Genomic DNA, 8,993 nt, shown 5'->3' with positions numbered 1-8,993 from the left:
TGCTTAACACTATTCACATAATCCCTAATCACCTGACTGTCCTCAGACCTATCTGCACCTGAACATAAGGTTTCTCTTTCTGCTGCTTATCTGAGCTGAGCTTATCTACTTATGTATCGGAAGTATTAACTGCTTTATAATAAATTACAATCATGTTTGTGACAGAAATATAGTCTTGTGGTTTTAAAGATCAAAGTTTTAATATGGGTCTCAGAACAAACACAGGATATTGTGGGGCCGTAACTATTAGGGCTGTTGGTGTATCTCTTCTTTATCCCATTTCCAATATTTAAAGCTGCATTTCTGGAGTTTGGGCTGCTTTAATATTCAAATGTGACAGCACCTTCAGGTCTCTCTGCTTCTATGTTTACATTGCTTGTCCATTATAATGGTGATTTTTATTACATTGTGCCCACTGTGATAAAACAGATCATAGTAATTGTCCTCCTACAATTATGACATGTATATTGTGAGAAGCCATTATTCATATTACCTCAGTCTCTACATGATAGCCACCTGACTCTCCATTTGCATTTATCTCTCTCCTGAAAGGTCTCTATCTACCTGACAATTTCTTATATAAGCTCTTCTATCATATCTCTTCCTTGCAATAAATTCACAATATAAAATATACCTGATCAAGAAAGAGGTTCAGAAAGACAGAGAAGATACATCCTTTCTAAAGAAGTTCATGGCATCTGCCTGGAGTGCCAGGGCTCCAGTTGAGTGTTAGTTGGCCCACATGATCCAGGAAACCTCGCCTATGTGACCCCAGATGCCTGGCATCCACTCAGCTGCTGGGGCTAAGTTTGAACAAAGGGCTTGGCTCTAAGATCTCTAAGAATATGCCTCTGGTCCATTCTAAGGCTAACATTTTCTCACATTAATTTTTTTTTTTTTTGGTTGGTCGTGGGGTTTGAACTCTGGGCCTGGCGCTGTCCCTCAGCTTTTCAGCTCAAGGCTAGTGCTCTACCACTTGAGCTACAATGCCACTTCCAGTTTTCTGGTGGTTTATTGGAGATAAGAGTTTCATGGCCTTTCCTGCCCAGGCTGGCTTTGAACTGTGATCCTCAGATCTCAGCCTTCTGAATAGCTAGGAATATCAGCGTGAGCCACCAGCGCCCAGCTTTCACAATTTTTTAAGAAGAGCACCAAGCTAGAGACTGTCTTAAGTGGATCATAAGAGACTTCAGGTGTGGTCTGTCATAAAAGCCTTGGGGATCCTACAGCCCTACATTTCACAACCCCAATAAGAATAAGAGATGTCAGCCTGGCCATGTAATCAGGCAACTGTCAGCTTTCCTCACAGATACAGCTTGAAAATTCCTCATAAATCTCAGAGAATGAACCATGTCTAAAAGGGCTAGAAGAGCTCAAGTGGGCAAATGGGTCTAACTGGTGGATATCAGATCTTAAGCAGCAATTTCCATAGGACACTCCTTGGCAGAGGGTGAAAAAGACAAATATGGTCAATGTATTTGATGTACATACATGAAAACAGAGGTTGGACTCTGATCAAGATGCATTATATGCATGAAGGGACATTTTATTTTATTTATTTATTTTTAAGGGGGTCCGGTTGTAGGGCCTGAACACTGGGCCTGGGCGCTGTCCTTCAGCTCTTCAGCTCAAGGCTAGCGCTCTACCACTTGAGCCACAGTGCCACTTCCGGCTTTTTTCTTTTTTCTTATGTGGTGCTGAGGAATCCAACCCAGGGCCTCATGTGTGTAAGGCAAGCGCTCTACCACTGAGCCACCTTCCCAACCGCTGAACGGACATTTTAGAAAGAACCCTCCTCCTTGTACAACTAATTGATGCTAATTAAAATAACATTAAATATAATTTTTGTGCTGACATCCTGGTTCAATGGGAGAACTCTAGCCTGGCAAACACAAGACACTGAGATCAAACCTCAGTATCAATAATAATAATAATAATATTTTAAAGGAAAATATTAAATATTGTTTAGCAATATCAAGGGAAAAAGGCCAGATTTCTGTCTGTGTGTTCTTGTTTTCAAAAAGTGGTGTTAATTTTAATGGTTTAGCAAGTCACTATCCTTTTGAATTAAAGATAGAACCATATCATTATTTTTATTACTTGTGCTTCTATGTTAAATAAAAGGTACTATAAAAAATTTGAAATATTATGGTAATTAATTTTGGCTTTTGGAACACTGTTTGTATTAATGTTAGAAGTAAAATGTATGATTGCATATTACTTTTGTGTGTGTGTGCCAATATTGGAGCTTGAACTTGGGTCTGGTCACTGTACCTTAGCTTTTATGCTAAAGGCTGTCATTCTACCACTTGAACAACAACAGCTCTACTTTTGGCTCTTTGGTAGTAATTGGTGGTAAGAGTCTCAGAGATTCTTCTCTGGCTGGCTTCAAACTGCAATCTTCAGATCTCATCCTCCTAAGTAGTTAGGGTTACAGGCCTGAACCACTGGCACCTAGTGTCTATAAATTACTTTTTCATCTAATAATTACCTCTGAACAAATTGAACAAACCATTAATGGCAGCAAGCCACATAAGTTGCCTTACCTATGAAAGTTTCATTCTAAGATACCAAGCACATGCTTAAAACCACAGCTGGTATTGAGCTCTGTATCTGCTATACCATATTTGTCCTACACATATACCCTTATGACAGTTTGTAAGTGAAAACAATTACCAAAAAATATACTGAGCCGGGTGCCGGTGGCTCATGTCTATATCCTGACTACTGAAGAGGCTAAGATCTGAGGATCACAGTTCAAAGCCAGTCTGGGCAGGAAGGTCTGTGAGACTCTTACCTCCAACTAATCACAGAAAAAGCTGGAAATGGCGCTGTGGCTCAAAGGGTAGAGTGCTAGCTTTGAGCATAAAGGAGCTCAGGGACAGCACCCAGCCCAGACTTTGAGCTCCAGGACTAGCAATATATATACTGTATAAAAGTTTGATTTGGGAGCCACTGTTAAATAAAACAAGGTAACAAACCAAAGAACCACAGTCAGAACAATCTTCCTCAGAAGTGAGATGACTGCTACATGGTGGTATACATGCTTCATGGATACACTAACCAAAAGGATATTCACATCCTAGCAGGATAGTGCAAGATTTATCATAATATACAGAATGACACTCAATTTAAAACTTGTTTATAGTTGAAATTTTCCACAATATTTTTTAACTGCTGTTAAGTATAGTAGCTGAAACCATAGAAAGCTCAACTATAGAAAATAGGGACTTATGATACACTCAGGAACCTAAAGAACTAGTACTTTAATACACCTTTATTCATCCTCTCTACAAATGTAATTGCTTAGTTTTCAGTAAGGAGAAGCTGATGTGAGTTATTATTAGACAAGGATGTTTTTTATGAAAAGGAAAATAATGCTTGATACACTCATAGAATTCACAAACTTTATAGACCATGATAATGATAATTTCCCTTGTGAAGGTTAAAATGGGTTTGTGACTTTAACTATCACTATTCCACAATATTGCGAAATATGTGAAATTTATGTAATCACCTAATATCAATTAAAAAAAGGAGACAAGAAAAGTGAGAGAAGCGATGGATTAGGAACGACCGGGTGACAATGTTATCAGACACTTTGTACTCATATACTGTTTTGTAGAATGGGAACTTCCTTGTACAACCACTTAAAGATCATTTAAAAAATTTAAAAGAAAATAATGCTTTGATGCAATTCAAATTTAATTTCCACACTTGCCCTCCAAAGCTATTGGCATGGTAACTCTTTTATGGTACATGACAAATACTTCATTGTTCCCCTGGCACTAGGTAAGAGTTCAACCATGTGACAGGTTATTGTTTTTAATTTTAGTATTTTATTGTTATTATAGAGGTAATGTACTGAGGGGTTACAGTTTTATAAGTTGGATAATAAGTATATTTGTTTTTGGACTGCGTCACCCTTTATTTCACTCTAGCCCAGTTTTTCCCTACTATCCCACTCACAACTTGTATAGTTCATTTTCAACCAAGTGTCTAGTGAGTACCATTGCTGCATTTTTCCCTTTTGTCCCTCCATTTCTACCCCCCCGCCCCGCATTCCTCCAAATAGGAGGAAACAAGAGAAAAGGGAAAAGAAACAAAAACAACAAAGAAAAAAATCTCGTTTCCATTTCCTGGAGCTCATTTTGATAAATATTACTTTAAAATTTTTAAATTGTTCTTATAAAGATGATGTGCAGTAGGGTTACAGTTGCATATGTTAGGTTTAAAAATTACATTTCTTTTTGGATAATGTCATCTCTTTCTTCACTTTCTCCCAATTTTTTCCTCCCATCTCAACCCACAAGTTGTATAGTTCATTTTCACAATTGTGTCCAATGAGTGCCATCGGTGCATTTGTTTACCCTTTGTCCCTCCATTTCTGTGGTCCTCCTTATCCTCCTCAAGACAGATAAATGAATAAACAAGACATTACAAAAAAGAAAACAAAAACAGTAAAGAAAAAATCCTCTTATTTCCATTTCCTGGAGTTCATTTTTATATATATTATTATATATGATCAGAGGATTATAGACATTGTGCCTTTGTGTTTTAGGAACATCCTCCTTTGGTCTCATTATGTGTGAATGTCTAGAATCCTGTATTTTAATCATGTTCCTGGTCTATTAGGTCTAGCTTCCACATATGAGGGAAAACATATGCCTTTTGTCTGTCTGAACTCGGCTTACCTCATTTAACATGACTTGTTCTAGGTCAATCCATTTCCTTGAAAATGACATAATATTATTTTTTCTAATAACCATGTAAAATTCCACTGTGTATAGGTACCATAATTATTTTGATCTACTCATCTATTGCATGGCATAAGAAATGTTTCCATAACTTGACTATTGTGATTAGTGCACCAGTGAACATTGGTCAGTAAGTGTCTTTAATGTATCCTGGCTGGGTCATATGGAAGATCTATGTTTAGGTTTTTTTTGTTTGTTTGTTTGTTTTTCAAGGAATCTAGAGAATGTCGCGTAGAGTAGTTGTACTAATTTACCTTCCCACCAACAGTACAATAGGACTCCTTTATTCCCACATTCCCACCAACATTTGCTGTTGTTTGAATTCATGATATTGACCAATCAAACTGAGATAAGATTGGGCTGGGATGTAGCTCAGTGGCAAAGCGCTTGCCTAGCAAGTGCAACGTCCTGGGTTCAATCCCCAGTACCAAAAAAGAAAAGACAAAAAAAAAACAGTTAAAAAAAAAACCCAAACAAACTGAGATAAGATGGAATCTCATAGTTGTTTTGATTTGCATTTTCTTTATGGCCAAGATGTTGAGCATTTTCTTATATGCTTCTTTGACATTCTTACCTCTTTTTCTGAGAAGGCTTTCTTTGGGTTCTTTTTGCTTTTAATGATTGGTTTATTAGCTTAGGGAGGGGTTAGTTTCCTGAGCTGCTTTTATTTTTTGGATATTAGGTCTTTGTCAGATGTTTGGGAATCTATTATTTCTATTACTTTAGATAAATCCATGCTTTCTCTCTGGGGCAATAGATAATATGGACTCAGTTTTCTTTGATACTGTTTATTTTCTTTCTGATTGTAAGGTCTTCTGATGAAGTTGTCTTAGGGTCAGGAGGGACCATGTTGTACCTTTCTAGCAACATGGACTACTGGTCTGCCTTCCAAACCCCAGTGATATTTGATTTTCTGGAGCTAACTGGGTTTCCATTCATGGTTAAGCATCTCTCCACCGTATTTTTTTGGGGGGGAGGGGGGGTCCGGTCGTGGGACCTGAACTCTGGGCCTGGGCGCTGTCCCTCAGCTCTTCAGCTCAAGGCAAGTGCTCTACCACTTGAGCCACAGTGCCACTCCGGCTTTTTTCTTTTTGCTTATGTGGTGCTGAGGAATCGAGCCCAGGGCCTCATGCATGCAAGGCAAGCGCTCTACCACTGAGCCATTTTCCCAGCCCCATCTCTCTATCAATTTTTAACCCATTTATCCTGAAGCTTTCTGGGTTGCTTTCTTCTTCTCATACTGTAGCTGTGGGAATTCAAACATCCTTCTACCTAGTAAATTTTCTTTTTCTCTTGTTTCTGCTAACAGTGTTGAAATTGATTTCACAAGGCTCCCCAGTGTCATTACCTGAGGAATCTGCCATTTCCCGCCCTTGGGTAGGCTATACTGGCTTCAGTTCTAGGTGGGCACAGTAATACAGACTTTAGGCCCATGGTGTTTCAGTAGTATAAGCTGTAGGGGGTCTGTGGGCTTTACCTTACAGTTGAATGCAATGCCTTAAGAAGACAGATTCTCTTAGTTATGAGCATAATGCATATTGGCTCTATGTGGGGGACATCTATTAGTTTCCATAAATTCCATTAAGGTAAGGCAGGGCTGGCACAGCAATGGAAGTAGAGTACTGGTCAGTTTCTAAGGGCTTTGAGTAGCTAAGGCTACGTTGAACCCAGGAAGGTGCAAGCTTTGTGCCCAGCAGTGAAAGTAGTGTGTCTATTCATGTATCAGGGCTGTGTGTGGTCTGTGTCCTTTCAGTAGGTGTGGGTAGGCAGAATACAGCATGCCTAGAGCTCCTCCCTTAGTGTCTGAGGACCATATAGGAGCATAGATGCAGACATAGTTCATGTCTGTTTTCCTTGCTGACATGCACACCACCTAAACTTTCTGGAACACAGAAAGTACTCAGTGGAATGTTATCAGCAAGGCCACTGGCTCCTCTCCACAAACAAGGATCAATCCAAAGAACATTAATTATTACTCAGTTGGAATCACCTTCGAGAGAATAGCCTTTGAGTGTGGGCTACCCAATTGCTTCCCAGGCATGTTGGTGGGAGGGAAGGGCCCTCAACTGCTTCCTGTGGACTTGGTGGGCTGAGATGCTTAGAGAAAGCCATGTGACTGCTTCCTGGTACCTTAGGAAGTTGAGTGGGGTTGACAGTCTGGTATGCATGGGAGGAAAGCCTTACAATGGAGCTGTACCATAGACTTTTGGGCAGTGGAGGACACAGCATGGACTGTGCTTTCTCTGGTGTAATGTAGCAGTATAGATTCTCTGGCAGTTCTGCAAATTGGGCTCACAATCTCTAAGGGCTGCAGGTTTCTTTAGTTACAAATACTTCTGTTTTTTGCAAGTTTAGTGGGGACTACTGGGATCCTCCAACTTATTTATCTTCTATTGTGTGAAGTTTAAGTTTGATCTCATTTAGGAGATGTGATGCTAGATATACTCCATTTTCTTCTTTATAAAGAAGTGCATTTGGGTCTCTTGGCTCTGTGTAGTTTCTATTGCCTGTTACACGCCAGTGCTCTCTCTCAAAGGCTATTCCAGTGGAATAATAATTAATGTTCTTTGGATTTATCCTTGTTTGTGGAGAGAAGCTAGCATTCTTGCTGATGACATTCCACTGAGTACTTACTTTGTTCCAGGAAGACTAGGAGGTGTGCATGTCAGCAAGGAAAACAGACATGAACTCTAACATTAAATGAATTCACAATCTAGCTCCCCAATTGTTCAATATGAATGACTGTTACTATATCCTTATTTTATTGACAAGAAACTAAAGACAGAGAGGTAAAAGTATGCTCATGAAAGGAAAACAGTTACTGAGAGTCCAGGGTGAGATTAAAACTCTTCCCTATTGCACTACAAATAAGCCCTCTCAGCAGCTAATTATACTGAGTTATATGAGGGTAACTTTCAGAGTTCTTTTTTCCTCCTTTCTCATAAATTCTGGGTGATGGAAAAATCTAGAGCAAAGGTAAATGTAACTATTTACACTCTATTCCACTAAACTTTCCCCCAGTTTTCCTTTTTCTAGTTCTTCTTGGTATTTCTCCCCTATCTGGGACTTTGACTCTTGCCCTGTTTGGATCTGTACCAGGTTTTCCTTCAGTACAAAGGTCAAAGAGCTCTGGATTCCTTTTTATGGCTTCTCTCTCTGAAACTTGAGTTTTTTAAGAGTTGAGCTCACAATGTTGTAATAGTATAGTAGTGTGCATGTAACTATGCTCACAGGAGCAAATAAAGATTTCACATTCTTGCCTGCACAACCTATGACATGAGAGTTTTTTTTTTCTTTTTTGTTAGTCGTGGGACTTGAACTCTGGGCCTAGGCGCTGTCCTCAGCAATTCAGCTCAAGGTTAGCGCTCTACTACTTGAGCCATAGCACCACCTCTGGCTTTTTCTGCTTATGTGGTGCTGAGGAATCGAACCCAGGGCCTCATGCATGCAAGGCAAGCACTCTACCACTGAGCCACCTTCCTAACCCTGAGAATTTTTTAAAATCTCATAACATAGATTGGAAAATCTAAGGTAGAAAGAAATTTGGTGCTTGCCTAGGATCACCCAGTTAAGTGGTACAGCCAGATTCTAATCCACACAACCTGTTTCCAAAACTTTGCTATTAACTGTTAATGTAGAGGAGATAAAGATTAAGTTGAATAGCTGGTCACTACCATGGCCCTCAAAATATCCAGAGAGCATTTCCTATTTGCTATGTTTCACCCATTGTTTCCAAGTAGTAGGAAGATGTGACAGAGTATCTACTCCACAAATTGGCACAAATGCAGGCCTCCATATTTAGGGAAGCTCTTGTAAGAGGAGCATGCAAAACTATATGGCTAGATAGAAGTCCTGGTCTTTTCAAGTGACATTCATTGAGAACTTGGAAGGGTATGAGTAAGGCTTGTAAGAAAGCTACATGAAGGGTATAAACTATATTCAGAGAATTAACTCTTAAAAAAAGTTGTGCTTTGCATCATCAAGATTTATTAGCAAAAAAACATCTTTCCCATCCTTTCAGCATAGAGACAGCTCAACTAAGAATCTTGAAAGATTGTAAGGAGGCCTTGTGTGCTAATACTTCTCATGGCACGGAGGAGGTGTGTACCTATTGATGACATCCCACCAACACCAAGTCATTTGGTGTATGAAGCAGGAAGGGAATGAGTAAAACCCTGGCATGGTTGGATCTCTGTCTTGAACAGATCAAGTTTAGTTTGAGGTGCCATGTTTCTT

General features: G+C 39.4%; 1 protein-coding gene across 2 annotated transcripts in view; it reads left to right on the top strand.

Annotated features, from left to right (window-relative positions):
- The window catches only part of LOC138803374 (cytochrome P450 4A12-like), a 10,466-nt gene extending 10,298 nt beyond the window's left edge, over positions 1-168 (top strand). For both annotated transcript variants that reach the window (XM_069987300.1, XM_069987299.1), the window contains one exon: positions 1-168. This exon is cut by the window's left edge and continues 398 nt beyond it. The gene's annotated coding sequence lies outside the window, so the exon portion shown is untranslated.
- Positions 169-8,993: the final 8,825 nt, after the last annotated feature.

The sequence above is a fragment of the Dipodomys merriami genome, unplaced genomic scaffold (genome assembly GCF_024711535.1).
Source record: "Dipodomys merriami isolate MVZ:Mamm:240054 unplaced genomic scaffold, mDipMer1.0.p SCAF_34, whole genome shotgun sequence".
NCBI classification, from domain to species: Eukaryota; Metazoa; Chordata; class Mammalia; order Rodentia; family Heteromyidae; genus Dipodomys; species Dipodomys merriami.
The sequence above is the reverse complement of the archived record's forward strand: the minus strand, read 5'-3'. Positions and strand labels throughout refer to the sequence as shown.